Source organism: Stegodyphus dumicola, chromosome 7 (genome assembly GCF_044657685.1).
Source record: "Stegodyphus dumicola isolate Sdum_Otavi_A_Nest chromosome 7, ASM4465768v1".
NCBI classification, from domain to species: Eukaryota; Metazoa; Arthropoda; class Arachnida; order Araneae; family Eresidae; genus Stegodyphus; species Stegodyphus dumicola.
In genome coordinates, this window is record NC_140774.1 from 79,222,954 (window position 1) to 79,240,183 (window position 17,230).

A 17,230-nucleotide genomic window follows, 5' to 3' on the forward strand; every position below is an offset into this window, starting at 1 on the left:
ATTAGCCTAGTAAGAAAATAAGTTTACAGAATTCGAAATTTGACTGCCGTAGTTACTCGCATATTTTTTCCACTTTTGCTACCAATTTAACCACTAGGAAAACGAGGAAAATGTACGATGTATATTATTTCTCAAGAGAAGGCTTAAGAGATAAATACAGCACATTGGAAACACACAGAAAGACACATTAATATTATTATATTATGTATTTCAAAGGACTCATCAGGTTCAATAATATTCTTTTTGCTTACAGAAACTAAATGCCCATTTGCATTTTTACATTGTAAATCAGAAATTTCTAAATCATACACTGAAAACACTGTGAAGAAATATAAGCGAGGGGAAGGTATATGCAAGTAAATACGGTACATTACTTTTTGATTTTTAACTCATTTAGAATATATCCACTTCCTTTTTTGTTATCAGTTATTCTAATTAAAGCTTATTAATTAATTTAATAATTGTTTTAAATCGCTTGCTAAATCCTAGTTCAGAATTTTAAATTTGTTTTATAAGTTTGGAGAGTTATCTAGAATTTTTCGATGTCGGGAAACTGAAGAAGTGACCTCGCCAGGATTCAAACTCCGGGCCTCCCGAATACGAGCCGAACGTGTTTCCAGTGACACCACGAAAGCATGCGGAAAGAAGGGAGAAATGTGTAAATACAGTCCTCACCCCTTTAGATGGCGATTGGGGATTAGGGAACCCAATCGCTAAATCCTGGTGATGACGATTATTCTCCACTATCTTTTAATTTGAGCGTCAGAGTCATTTAGAAACTTTTCGAAGACAGGAAACTGAAAAAAATCCTCTATGCTCTCACCGGGACTCGAAATCCGAGCCTCCCGAATACGCGTCGTGTGTGCTTTCAGTTAAACAACGAAGGCATGTGGAAAGGAGGGAGGAAACACCTTATAAGTGGCACAGTATTATATTAATAAAAAATTTCGCCTGTATTTTTTTTTTCTTTCTTCCTCTTTTTTTATGTTTTGTTATTCTCGAATATGTAATCAGTATGTAAAAAGCGATAATGCTTTTCAACATAACATTGTCAGAAAATAATAAATGTATCTTAGAACTTAAAGCCAGGTTGTGTTGTTAGCTACCGAATTTAAAAAGTTGTTAACACTGCATGGTTCTTCTTAAGCGAAGCCTTTCACTTCAGTGCCGCACATCTTAAAGGTTGGAAAGCGTCGGGCAAAAGGAACATGAAAATGGCCTGCACATTTCGTCTATCACGTACCACAAACCATGAAAATAAGCTTTCGACGGGGAAGCACGTGCTGGCCTTTAATGCGCGCGCTATATCTCCGTGCGACGACGTTGACAGCTTTAGAAGCGCATCGAAAAAAGCAGTACTGAATGTTAAGAAGGTCTCGAAGAAAATGCTTGTAACAGACGATGCGAAGTTTTTCATACATTTTAGAAGCCTTTACGATGGGTTTTTCTTAAAACAATCTTAAAAATGTTTTGCTATCATCCATCTTCTGGTTTTATATCTTTTGAGTAAACACTGTTCTTAAAAGACGGAAGTTGCGGTAAGTTCTTTATTTAATGCTTGCTGACCTGTGATGATAAAGTACCTCGAAGCGAGAAATTTTCTATATTTGTGGTTTGATGTAAGAATATTTTACAAGTCATGTTAAAGTTTTAGAGAGGAATATTCTGTTAAAAAACAGAATTGTGAAAAGATTATGTATGCCAGACCATTTGACTAAAAGTAGAAAAGACAAAATTAAATGAGATTTGTTAGCCTTATATTTATTTTTCTTTTAATATGTAAAGGAAGGATAGGAATGTTGTAGAATATAAAGTGTACAACAGAAGTGTAAATGATACAACCCCACTTTCATAAGAACTTTCCGATAGATAAGATTTCTTCTCAACTAATTTTACACATGGAAAACAAATATTAGTTTTTGTGTATAATATTATGTAAGACCTTGTAGAATGTCTTAGAAATTGATTTTAGTCGAAAACCCTAAAACATTACAGATAAACAAGATCATCAAGTGCCGTTGATGTCTCTTCCTTTGATGTGAAATTTTATTCACAACGTGATAATGATATGCTATCTGCTTCTTCAGATTAAAAAGCATAAATACAGCTGTAAAATATACTTCTGAAAAATGAAGCCATCTTTATCACATAATCTCGCATAATATATTAACGAAGAGTTGAATTTTGCACCATTCGACATAATCTTTCTTCAATTACTAAAAGATGTGTCACAACACTTAAAAAGTTCCATGACATCGAACATCACTTGAAAGACGGCTGTGCCTGTCAGTGAATTAATTGACAACTCAGAATTGTTTTCCATTTCTTTTGCTTTATATTCTTATTAAGAAGCAATAAAACAAATTTTTCACGTTTATAAACAAAATTAATTTAATTATATAAAGAGCAAAAACTTGATGATTAACGATTTAATTAAAATATTGTTAAAAAAGTATTTTTTTCGTTAGTTCTTGATTTAATTTATTTTTATTATTATTATTTATTTTCTGCTTCTGAATAAAAGTTTCGTAAACATTTTTCCGGGAAAAAGAAGCAGTTAAACTGAATTTTAATTCTTCTGAAATCGACTAATTACTTTTTAGTTGATAACTAATTAACTGCAATAAATTCGAAGATATAAGGTACGGTTTTGCCTAATACCTTCTTCAATATTTTTAGACATTTCTCATTATTATAATTAATTTATTTTTAACTATACTGTCCTCCAGAGCTTAATGAATAACCCAGTTTTGACCATAACATTGAACAAAAAATAAGATATCGAAGCAATTTGTTTAAGGTTTAAATAGTAGAATGATATACTGCATTTTACACTGTTGATATGTTTTGTACCTCGGAAAAATAATGATTTGTTTTTAAACCAAATTAAAACCATGCATTTAATTTTAAAAATTATACGACAGGAACAATTTGCGAAAAAAATAAATCGAAACTAAATCATAACATGCGGGTTGTCCAAGCGTATCTTGAACGTATGTTTAACACACTCTTGATATTGTCAGTTAAGCTGTCAATCAAAAATTTCGATTTAGTGTTTGATGATCAAGTTAGACAATCTGTTCGCTGATTATCTTGATCTGCTTGTGCTAACTTATAGTAATTTTTTGCACTTACAACTAATAGTAATAGTTTTTTAAACATACAAAACTTTTTTCTTGTTTCGTTAAGTAAAGTAACTAATTAAAAAGAAATGCACCTAAATATATTTTCTTTACTTTTTTTATTAGACTTCTGAATAAGTAATTCAGTATAGAGTTTCGTATTCATTCGTAACATAAACTAGAGCTAAAACTCTAAAAGACAATATGTGAATCATCAATATGACTCACAGAGAGAGGGTAAGGGTAAAAAGGACCATTTTATTAATTCAATTAAAGTTTAACAATCAGCACCAACTCTTGTTTACAGAAACTACCAATTATGGCTTAAATAACTTAACCTAACGGTTTCACAATTTCAATAACGCTTAAGCCGGCTCTGACCTAAAGTCAGCGTAAACGAGTCTAATGGCAAGAATAACTCAACACCGCAGAATACTAATCGCAAGAGAATCAAGTTTAGGAACGTGGCCTTCAAGCAGGTAGAATATGCTCTAATTCTACCTTCTAAAAACCTTCCTTTAAATAGTCTCTACATTCTACCTAATTTGAATATCGCGCGCGAAAGGAAATAGAAATGTGATCGATAGAAAAGCATATTAACATAAAATAATTACTTAGAAACTGAGTCCTTGTAACTGCGCTGTAATGTATGAATTTAATCAAAGTACAACTCGGATTTACTGCTTCGTGAATTACATCTGAAACCAATGTTAAAAGGAAACTTTATTTTGCGTGATATAATGATTTATTTACAAACGAGGAGATTGAATTTTAAGATAAGATAGTAGTCCTGAAAATTGTGGGATATAGTCTACATCAATGGCAATGATCTGAAAATCATCAAAATTTTAGCCCTCTCTCGGGTGAAGATACTCTCCTATATCTAAATTTTGAAACCTCTAATTTCCAAAACATTAAACTAATACTCACATAACATTACTGATTGCAATTTCATTTACATGGTCGCTCCTAAATGAAAAAAATATTCAGGAAAAATATAATTTAGCTAAAATTTGCTTAGAGGAAAATGTATGGCGACCGCCATAAAATTCGTAATAGAATTTATAGTTATATGCATTTTAAAAGAACGCGGGGAACGAACGCCGATATTCAAGACCTATTTTATAAGAACTAGCATCGCTTACAACTTTAAAATGCAGCAATTGTTAGCAATGCTTCTAATGTCTGATTTTAACATTTCATGACGGAATTCTAATGACGAAATGAAAATGCCCGTCGCACTATGCTAAGCAGTCAAAACTATTTAAAACAAACATCTTAAGTTTTAAATAACTGTCCAAATATATCGTATTGACAAAAGTCACCGAACTCCTCAAAAAGAAAATATGCTTATCTAACTGTTCTCTACAACGGGAAAATTTCCGAAGGCATCCATAGTATACTGTACGCATCCATAGTATACAAGGCCGCATGTGACTCGGCGAGCTTATATATGCGGTTTAAAACAAAATTTAACTATAGTATTTACAAATAAAAATTGGGGGTTCCCTTGCAGTGTAATAAAATCTTAAATTTCTCAAACTCATACTAAAATTCAATTTTTACCATAAGACGGTATTAGCTGAACCAGTGTCGTCCCAAAATTACAGCCTTGCAAGATATGTAAAACTTGAATTTTAATATACATGCAAGAAGCAAACTAACTTTGCATTGCGTGTCCACGATCTGTTGAGGCTACGTAGTTATGTGGATGCATGACAGTTTTGATTTTCGATTATTTTAATTTCAGGCATATAGTTTAAGCAATTTGCAGAATTTTACTATCCATAATTATGCAGGAATCTCTTCAAAAAGCAAATGAAGAAAAATTTGACGAAACCAGATTATTATGAGACAAGTGGGAAGAAGAATATTCTGTTCTGCAAATTGAACGTTGGTTGAACAACTTGTTTGCTCTGCCGTGAACGTGTGATATTAAAAACTTTAATATTTATCATCATTATATTACAGAACATAAATCTCTGAATGGCATTTTTCCCCGTCAGATTTAATAGGATGAAAAAAAAAAGGGACTTTCTTCGATTCTTCGGGAAAGCTTTGCAACGGGAAAAGAAAAAAAAAAAATAATAATAATGTAGGTGACGACTTGATAAGATACTGCAGCGATAAGGGTATCGTTCAGCATATTTTACGCATTTCGCAAATATATGAAACCATTTACTCCAGCAGAAACTGTGAAATAATACTTCATGAATGCGTCAGACGTATTATATTATTTGATAAATTTATTAATAATAATCAAATAGCTGCGCATGCCCACTAATGGGTGGCAGGTTAGAGCGCTGAACATTGGTAGTTCGAACCGGTTTCAAATTCCGACGAACAGCCTGCAGCTCCATGAGCGTTTTCGTGATTTGCGCACGAGTGTGCTCTGTGCATAATTTGATATATCCAAATTTATATGCAAATTAAAAGGTAAAATAAAAATAAATAAAAAATATAAATGAAAATATTTAAAAGATATGCAGTTCCCAGATTCTGATCTTCGGTAGACGCAGTGAAACAATAATCCGCCTGTTTTCGTTAATTTTTTATTGGTATCTAATTGTTTAACATAATGACGATATAGAGGAATACTATAGTTTAATTTTCCATTAGAAAGTAGATGTGTAACGAGTATATGAAACAGTTTCCTTAAAAAGTCCTCCTTAAAGGCACCCTTCCCTTAGGCCGATGACAGCCCTCGAATACTTTGCCATAATTAAATAAACCAAACAAGCTATAAAAAGATGAACGATACAAGAGGACCTTTTTTGTTTGTACAATATACGAGTATGTTAGATTTAATGACAATCTTCTTAAATGGAAAACCTTTAAAAGAAATTAATCCTCAACTCTATGTAAAACATTTTTGAAAGTAAATAGAAGAAGGTGAGAAAGAAATTTAAAAGCTTTTAGTATTAATTGTGCCCACAATCAAATCTACTCGTTACTTTATGTAATTTCTGTGATATTTCGTGAATTTTGTTATTTGTTAAAATTTTGTAGTAGTTTTTTAACACGCTTTCCTGTTCAAACATAATTAATTATTAGTACATTCAGGCTTTCAAAAAAAAAAAAAATCTTTAATTAGAATCTGATGTTTTGCTTTTATAAGGAAGAGCGAATATATATTCTCAGATCCTTCAACAGCCATCAGAAGTAATATATTTATCTTCTGTTAAACGGCTTTTACATACATAGTGTGTACGGACCTTTTCAAGCGAAATAATTTATTACCGTAATTTTAATAATTTTATTACCGTAAGCATCAACAAAGTGCAATAATTAAAGTGCAATAATACTCTCTTATATCAGACTAAATTTGTAACAAACTGCTGCTTTTTATTCAGAGTCTAATAACTATCTTCTATATAATTCCACGTAATCGTATCGTTCATCTTACGTATGTAGAGATAAAGTCAAATTGTAGCTTTACGATTTTGTGTCTTACATTTTGTGCTGCCATCTATTATCCTCGATTGTAAACTGAAATGTGACTAGCAAAAGCTGTTCAAACGAATTTTTCGTATGTGGCCTGTAAATTTCTTTTTAAATTCAGATTCTTATTTAAAGTAGACATTTTCATGTATTATTATTATTATGAAAATTGTTGCACAACTTCCAGAGCATTAATATTAATCCAAAATTAATTATGTGAAAACAAACACACATTCATTGCTACAAAATTTTTAATTTTCCTAAATGACCTTATCAAGATTCTTTGTAAGCAAAGAACAATGTTTTTCAAATCCCATACTTTTAATAATGGTCTTCGGTTTTAAAATCGTTCCAGGAATCCATTTAAGGGGTGGTCATAAAAAAAAAAATTCCCGGTACATGAACCCTAACCTCCTATGCGCTCAGCCAACCGAAATAATATTTCAGGATATGGTTATTTGAAAGCATGCGCTCGAGATAGTGATGATTTAAAACAATAGAGCGCTCCTGGTTGTTGTTACAACGAAAAAATTTCAGAATTTTCGAATGGCAACACTATTTTTTTACTTCCTTCTTCTTAAGGATGTACTCTAATCGCGAAAAATTTTGGGTGTCATATTTCAACGCAAATATCCCTTTTGACGGCTCAAGAATCCATTTTGACTATTTTTTTACTTGGCATCTCTACGTATGGACAGAATAAAAGATTCGTTTTGCTAAAACGGATTTAAAGTTGACTCAAAAGAGATTACTTTCCTAGTCTATACACTATACTTACGTATATACGTATGTATGCATCTCGCCTAACTCAAAAACAATTAGCCGTAGAACGTTGAAATTTTGTACATGGGGATTTCTGTGACATTTATTTGTGCACTTTTTTTTATTGCAATCAGCAGTACTTCTAATTATAGAGCTGTTTTAAATGACGAAAAAATTCGCGTTTTGGAATGAAAAAATTTTTAAAAATTAATTTTCGACAAAAAATCGAAATGTAACTACGTGCATAATAACAGTTTTAAATGTAGTTTGTCTAACAATAAATATCTAACAATATTTAATGTCAGTTTATTGTTGTAAATATCTAACTGTTTAATATGAGTTGATCGTTGAAAGGGAAAATGTATATAATTTAGAAAGCCGTACAAAGCAGTCAGTTAATGTATGACATAATCCTTGTTTAATAATTCAAATTTTAATTTTAAATTGCTAAAGTATTTTCTTTTCCTTTGTTGATATCTTTTACCAAACTTACTATAAACATCGATAGTTTCGTTACAGCCGAAAACATCGCGGAGAAAACAATGCAAATCGAAAATGTCGTAGTACAAAACATCGTGGGAGAAAAGAAAGCAAAGAGAAAATATCGCAGTTCTAAAACATCGCGGTACAAAATATCGTGGTCGAAAATAAAGCGGTTCAAAAACTTCGCAGTTTAAAAATATCATAGTCGAAAATATCACGGCAAAAAATAAAGTACCTACAAATCATCGCATGACGATAACATCACACATGCGTTTTATCAAATCCCATAACTGACTTCAGATATAACTAAAAAATCGACATCCAAAAAATTGATTGCACGCTATACATGAAAATGTTAACGACACTTTAAGAATAAACGAAAACAAAATGCAATTTTCACTAAAACAATATCAAATTACAAATGTGAAAGAAAATAATTTGCTAATTAACTAAGCAATTTTTATAGACGTAACCTCATATAGTTTTTTATCTTCCTTTTTCTAAGCATTTTTAGACTGTATTTTTCATGAAAAATTATCAGTAATGCTTTATGAAAAGGTTAATTTATTAATGACATTTTTAATTAACTATGAAAATATTAAATTCTATTACGTACTATAAGTTGCATTAATTCATTCAAAAATATGAAATAGAGAAGTAAAAAAATCCCTCTTTCCTTCTTGTGCTCCCAAATTATTATGCGAAAATGCATTTACAACTTTTAAAACCTGAAAACGCATGTGTGCGATGTTTTTAGTACTTTAATTTTTTACCACGATATTTTCGACGACGTAAACTGCGAAGTTTTTGAACCGCTTTTTTTCGATCACGATATTTTGTAATACGATGTTTTAGAATTGCGAGGTTTTCTCTTTGCTTTCTTTTATCCTACGATGTTTTGTACCACGACGTTTTCGCCCTGTGTTGTTTTCTCCGGGATATTTTCGTCCTCGATGTTTTTGCCGCGATGATTTCGGCGGACACCAATAGTTTGGAAATCTTTCTAAAAAAGAAGGCGCGAAAAACACCAAACTTGCACATCCTAAGTAACTTTTAGCTTTTCATCCGTAAAAAATCGTCAAATTGAGCCAAGATGGTTGCGATAGTGCGTAAGTACCAAATAATTTAATCCTACCTGCTCAAAAAAAATCGATAATTAAAAAAGGTAATCTGGTTTCAGCACCGACATACAAACTGATGAAAATCTTCATCAAAAGCATTCATGAGAATCATTCGTACTGATTTAATAACACTGTAAAATCAGAAAAATCCATCCAAGTTGCTCAAAAAACTTCCCTCAGCAGCATGTAAAACTGCTATTCGCAGGATAAGATTTAGGTATAAGATACACAAGCTATAGCTCAGGGCCCCACTTTCTTGGGGGTCCCAAAAAATTAAACTTTAGTATAAATAGTATTAAAATATAACAGACTTATAAAGGCCCCATATCTCAAATAGCTTAGGCCCTCATCAAGTCAAAATCTGGCTCTGTTTATTCGGGTAAGTTCTGAATCGCAAGATTTTATAACTGAAGAAGCGTCTTCTGTACAAAATTACATGGGCGAAATCCCAACCAGTTTTCAAAGCAGGTATAGTTGCAACTCAAATACAGTTTTTACAGCTCAGTTCAAAGCAATAAATTAAAAATATTAAGATAATTATCATTACATGATAAAATGTTAATACAAAATATCAATATTAAATAATAACCATCATTAATTTTCTGGGTTGAGTAATTAAGCATGACAAAGTGCATAAGGATTATCAATTTTTTCCCTTTCCAAAATTTGGTAATATATAGGTTTCATATCATCAAAAATTATTTAGAAAAATCATATTAAAAATAAAAACATGTTTTATTACCAGTACTTTTATTTCAAAAGATTAATGAGTACTCTCGAGTGTATACAATTGATCTGATTCATTTTATTATACGAGTTAAAAAACACCATCATTCTTTTTATGATGAGAAAAGTTTAGAAGAAAAACTATTACATTTATGCATTTATCTATGCTTTGCTTTCACTACTTTTAATTCCATAGGAAATTTTATTATACATTTAAATATATTATCTGAGATATTTGATATCAATAATTCAAAAAAATTATTTGAGAAAATCATAGTAAAATAAGAACATGTTTTATTATCATGTTATACTATGAGTATTTTTATTCCAAAAAATATCGAGTGCTCTCCAGTTTATAAAGTCGATATGATTTATTATATTATATGAGTTAATAAACAGTATTATTCCTTTTATGATGAGAAAAGCTTAGAAGAAAGAAAATATTATATTAATGTGTTTGTCTATGCTTTGCTTTAAATTCCATAGCAAATTGTATAATACAGTTAAATATATTATTTGAGATCTCTGATATCAGTAATCCAATTGATTCTTCAAATTCAAAATCTAAACACAAAAATGGTACTAAATAGAAAAGAAAATTGCTTATTATTATGTTATACTCTGAAGAATGCGCATGGATGAAGATCTGCAAGCATCATTTCATGCGCATTCTTTCTTTGTTTTTGTAATCTTTCAGTCAGTTATCCCATATAATGGGATACCGCTGGATTTTGGCAATCAGATTGCAGCAGTCTTCACCCAAATCGTCAGCCAGTGCTGCTGCTGCTGATCTCAAATATTCTCTATCGTGATTGGTCGGTTCCATGTGGCGACTAGTTCCGTTTTGCGTGAAATTCAGATTTTTCAACTGGGTCCGTAGTGACAAAAATACTGAAAAGAATGATGCTGTTTTTTAACTAATCGGCTGTGATGGTTGCGTCGGACGGTGGCTTGGCAAATGCGGTCAACAGCAGGAGACTGACGTTAATTACGGAAGGGGAAAGTAAACGGCTGTGTCGGGGATCATAAGGGGAGATATATTTTTTTTTTAAAAAAAGTGTTTTTAGGTCTCATTCAGTATCAGTATATCAGTATATCATTAACGTAATTAATGAAAGCTATTTGAAACCAAAATAGGATTTGCATTAGTAAATTATAGTTAAGAATAATGGCCCCCATTGTTCTGATTATTACTGGAATAATTTAAAGATTAAATCCGATAGTATCTTAAGATGTTTTTGCAGTTTGGAAAAACAAGAATATAACTCATTTTGATTCACCTTTCTTTTCTTTATGAATGACGAATATCTGTTTGCCATACACGTGATCAAATAGGGAATAAGTGTTTAATCCGTAAGATTATAAGTATTGATTAACATTTCCTATAACTACTTCTAATTGAGGCTTTCTAAGAGCAACCCCCTTAATTTTTACTCTCAGCTTTTAATTTTAGACTAAAATATGAGCATAGAATCTACCTTTAAACAATGGGATTTTTTTAAAACACTGTGGCATGAGAGTGCCTAGTAATAATAGTTTTAGCGTCGCTAAGAATCATTTTCTGGATTCTCATATTGATTTTTTTCCAAAAAATATTAATAGCTGCAATTGACGAGTATGAGCAATACATAATACATAACGTAAGCATACCATAAAGAAAAATGAACCCCCAACAAAAGCTGATCGACTGCTATTGAACTCTAAAGAGTTTATCAGAGGGAAAATGGCAATTAAAATTAATTAAAATTCCATTTAATTGATTTTAATTATTTATTTACTGTATCGATTTATTACTTATTGCGATGGATTGGAATATTTGAATATGAATTAGCTGAATACTTAAGAAAAATATTGTGACTGCGAGAATCGGAAAAAAAAAAAAAAACATTTCTTGAATATTTACTTTCTTATAGAATGCAGATGAATTCATTTTTACTCAACGAAAATCAAAATTTAGTAGCTAATTAATCTGTCCTGTATCGAGCACTTTAGTTCAGTGATCCGTATTAATGTGCGCTTTTTTTTTTAAAAAATTAAATGCTTCAAGAATAATTAGAAAAGGGCATAATTCTCTTCTTACCCTTAAATTCTTGAATAAAAAAACTGCATTTTCAGCTATAACCAAGTGAAATAATTTTCTAAATATAATTCAGTGTAGAAAAAAATAAGATACATAAAGGGCTAGGAAATGGAGTCAGCGTTGCGATTCTCTTTAAGAAATATGGTGAAGCTTAGCAAAAAGTCTACGAAGTGAAGTAATTCCGTAGAATATTTTCTCTTTATGATTAAATTGCACTCAATTATACTTTATAAACGACATGTAAATACTATTTAATGTATGTGTGTGGATGTGTGTGTGTGTGTGGTTCACTAGAGGCTGAGCTGTAAAATCGTTGAACTCTGGCAGGTCGATCCGGGGTTCGAATCCGGATCGACGGGGAATGGCTGTATTGGCGTTTTCGAGGTTTTTCCCACGTGTAACGTGCATAAGAGTCAGTTTTGCTTAGAAAGTTCTCCACAAGGCACCCTTACCCTTAGGAAAATAACCGTCGAATGCTTTGCTATAATCAAACAAACCAGACCAAACAATAGATATATAAATAAGTAGCTTTAAAAACTGCTATATTTTACGTATACTTATCAAGTAGTATTTCAATATATATAATGATTAAAAGAAAGGAAAAGTCGGATCCTAACTGATTGTATATAATGTAATCCCTATGAAGGCCCTAACAATTGTTCCTCACTTAAAGTCGTAACCCAAAAAGAGAACAAATTAAACTTCAGATACTAATACAATACTGAATCTAATACAAAAAATACAAAATATAAAAATAAATTATATATGTACGAAACCTAACTAACTATTTATATTGATATTACGTAAATATACGTATGGTAATGAACATTGTATAATAAAGATATTTTACACCTTGTTCTATATTTGATTCCATTTATATATACCTATACATAGATATAATTTAAGGATTCCATTTAAGGATTATAGTAGTAGTTAATACTACTACATATAAAACACAAAAGTGCATCAATAATGTATTTTCAGTATTATTTAACTTCATTCTTAAGAATTTTCTGCAGTCTAGTTTGCGTTATTTTATTCATAAGTCTCAAATAAAAACAACTATTGTTTATATGTCATTAGAAAATTAACCAAAAAGCAGCGACCACATGTAATTAAGAAACAGTCCTTAGCCGTTAAAAGGTTGAAAGCCATTCGGTTATGACTATTATCTCACATACTCAGCTACTTCGCATACATGGAACCAAAGAATTCTTTGCATGGAACATAGCATTCAAAATGAAAAACTCAATATTTACTACAAATTCATTCGTGTAACAAACATCTGTCTTTCTACACCTATGGCTTTAAAAAAAGATGTTATTTATCTTACAGTTTATCATTAAGTAATACATTTTCATTGTACAAAATTGCATTCATTCGAAAAATTCAATTTGTATTTTCCTCTGTATAAAACTGAATGTAGAGAAGTTAGATGCTTAAACGACCCCCAAGCCCACGAGCATGATTATTCCCTACTTTTCAGCCCCCCTGTGAAAAAATGGGTTCTAAATTTACGACCTGACCGCATATGAGGGTATTTCGCGTCGGACGTGTCCGTTAACTCTGATATGTCCCAGTGACCAAATATGGCGATGCTTTATCGCCGTTTGACTCCATCCGAAGGTCACAAAAAAGGCCTAAAAATCACAGACTTCAAATAACAGTTAAAATCGACCTTATTTAACATTTAAAAAAGAAAAGCACATCTCGCAAGAGGTTAAATATTTAAACATTACACAACGAGCCGATGACAGACATCGGCCACGAATACACATAAAAAGTTTTTATCCTCTCAGTACGGCAAGAACATATGCATATTGCGCAGTAAAGATGAATGTTGTCACCCACAGCAATGAGGATTTCTGCCATATACCCTTGATACGTTTGGCGCATGTAACCTTTAAGCCTTTGTGCCAGGAAAATCCAGAACTCATATCTTTGAAAATAGCACTCACAATAACTGCTGTTAAGACAGGTAAAATTCCAATTTTGTCACATGCTTGAAACTTGAGCTAAACTTTTTAATTTCATTAATCGCGAAATTGGAGATTTTATTATTGTTGTATTCGTTTTAATGTGTAGACATTTTTATCTTAAACATAAGTTGAAAAATCTTTGCATTTATACAACAGACTATCAAACTCAGCCTGCTCTTTAAATGAAGCTATTCCTTTTAAATAAAATTCTTAATTCCAAAATCTAAAATTCTTTAAATTAATCTAAAATCATTTTTCAAACCTTTCTTAATAAAGCGGCATTTACTGTAAATTCTGCCCCTTCCTTAGTTGATTTGAAACAAGAATGCAATTCTTTACCCATAACGTTTTAAATTTTCCTATTAATGATGAACACACAAGAGCCAAACTAGGTTCTAGTTTAGATTTTATTATCAATTCTTACTCATTAAATAAATAACACTTTATAACGTCCACATATATCGGTAAATATTATCTTTAAAAGAACGTGGTACCCCAAACACGAGTATCTAATCGTGTCGGAGGCGAGGCATTTATGTAGATTACAAATTAAAACTGTCTTTTGGCTTCAGAAATATTATTAAAAGTAACAGATTAAACGCACTCCACAGAAAAAGAAATAAAATACAAGTTTCGAGAGCGGTTTGCTGGAAGCAAGCCGATAGGTAGCTAGTTTCATTGAACTTCATAACCTCATAAAGCTTCGTTTAAAATTAAGAAGTTTGATATCTTTGCATTTATCCACCCGAAAGACAGAATATTAATGCGCCGACTATGAAGTTATTATTGAAATAGCTAAAATTTTACGATGATTTAGAAAACCAAAAATAAAATCTAATTTGGGAGAAAGTTTGCATGCTAAACATGTTTAATAACACCACTTTGCCATATATAAGCGATCTAAATTGCAAATAAAAATAAATTTCTTCTCTTCATTCTAAGTACATGCTTTAAAAAATATTGGCTTCTTTTATGACTACATGTTACAGATCATTCTTTGGTTCTAGAAGGTGCTCCTTACTGATATGCCAGTTGATTCAGTAAGCAGTTATTTGTAACATAGATTTTATATATAAGTATAAAATGAACGTTTCACAAATTTTGAAAGATCTCATATACATATAATACCAAACCGGCCGGTTGTCTTTAGACACGCGGTGCAAACTCTGCGGCTCCAATGTTTCCTAACTTCTAAAAGTTTTGCAGCTCTTAAATTCTGCCACCTGGTGTGGTCGCACCGGTTGCATATCAGCTGATCAGGTGATCAGGTTAGCTGATCATGTGAAACAAGAAAATTCCGTGCAAACATACTTACTACAAAAATATAATACTCCTGTAAGTAAACACGTTATTCATATTCCTGATTTTCATCTATTTATTTATCAAATCTATTTTCAGTAAAAAAAATTCCTCTCTCTTAACCTACTGAAAAATTCTACAACAGGAAAAGGAAATTGTAAGTGTAATAACATGCATTATCAATTAATCAATCAAGTTAATTATCATTATTCATTAAACATATAAACAAATTTATTCAAATTTCTTGAGTTATTAATGGCAAATAAAATTAAAAATTATTTTTCACTAAATTCATTCATAAACTACACAACTACCTGGAGGGATCATGTATGACAAATGGATAAAATTTATTAATCAGTGTGAACTATTTAAAAATTATTTAAATTTCTGCATCAGTAACTAAGTAAAAAATATATATATACTATAAAGGCTAATTTTTTCTCATCTTTTTGAAATATAGGGCTAATGAAAATATTAATAAAATTCATTAATAACAAAACTGATGATAAAATGTCGCTAACTCTCTCCAAGACAACCAGCCATGATTCCAGATAATTTTAGCCTTCTGTTGGGGTGGTCATTTTAGAAAAGATGACCAGCTGTGATGATAAATATTGATTTTCAAAACTGATTTATCCTATGCAAAGTTCCTGAAGTCTGCTAAAGAAAAATACTGAAGTAGAAGTGCAGGACATTAATTTATCAATAACATTAAATTAGAAACATCGTAAATTAAATGCCAAGAATAATGAAGCCCAAAAGTCCAAGAAAATGGCAATTTATATTTCATTTTGTTCAGTATAGTAAGTAAATATTTTTTAATATACAGAAAAAAGATCTAATACATAAAAAAAATAAAAATGAAAAACTTAAATTTTGTTCAGTAATTTCAAAATCATTTACTACCCATACAATGAATTTGTTTTTACTTTATTTTGCCTTTTGGTTAACTGCCTCATTTCTATAACAGTTTGAACTTAGCAAATAAATCAATCACCTTATTATTTCTTAAGCTACAACCTAATTGTTTAAACTTATTTACCAAAATTAAGAGCTTATAAAAAATTGCAAATAAATATGCATTTAAAATTTTGTTTAATAATATCATAAACATTCATGATTAAAATATTCATCCAGTAAAACCTGCCTATTTGATTTTCTCTTTTGGTAAATATTTTGATTTTTTTAAGCAGTGCAAGCTGCAGAAAGTAAATCCAGCATCTTATTATTTCCCAAATTATGGCGTAACTGTTTTAATCTTTTTCATATTTTTTTACTCTTATAGATAGATTTTTGAAATATAACATCAAAGTTTGTCTTAATTTTTCAATGCCTGCACGTTTGAACCATTAGAAGTCAATGATTCAGTGGGTACTGAGCAACAAAAACCTAGTTATGTCATCAAAATTTTTCAAATTTTGAAATTATGATTTTTTATTAACAAATGTAATTTGTTATAACCAATTCATCATTACCGTCTAGCAGGCTGAAAATGTAAAAATCAGTATGCACAGTTTAAGTATTTAATCACTTAAAATGTATTAAGATCCAAAAAAAAAAATCGCCCTCAGATAAGGATAAAATTTCTGTTAAGAAATGCATACAAATCTGCTTTCCATAACAAGAAAAATAGTTGTTGCAAATATATTTTTTGATTTGTATAGACTCAAAACTTTTTTAGGCTAACACAGATACCAAGGCAATTTTTGTGGTTGCAAATAAAGATGCTTGATTATCTTGAGTTACAGAATGATTTTCCTAGAGAATATAACAATAATTAATAATACATTTATGTATATTCTCAGAAATACTAGTCATTTTTAATATATGCAGCTATCTAAGAAAGCTGATTAGCAGAGCAGGATTAATTACATAAGTACAGAAAAATAATAAATTTTACAGAGACATGTACAGCAAATAATATAAATTTTTATGTAAAAATTAAAACAAATATTATTTTTCCTACATTTTATTAGAAAATTTTGCATAAATCTTAAGATATACAATAACAATTCTAATAAATATTAAATTTGATTCAATTTTAACAACACTATTTTAAAGTAACTATACACAATTTTACAATAACTTTACATAAAAGTTAAATAATTTAGAAAGAAAATGCATACAGTTCTGTTTACCGTTTGGCATCTATATGTGACTAAAATATTGATGACATTCTGCTTTAGAAAATAAATTTAAAAAAAAAGTTTGACATTT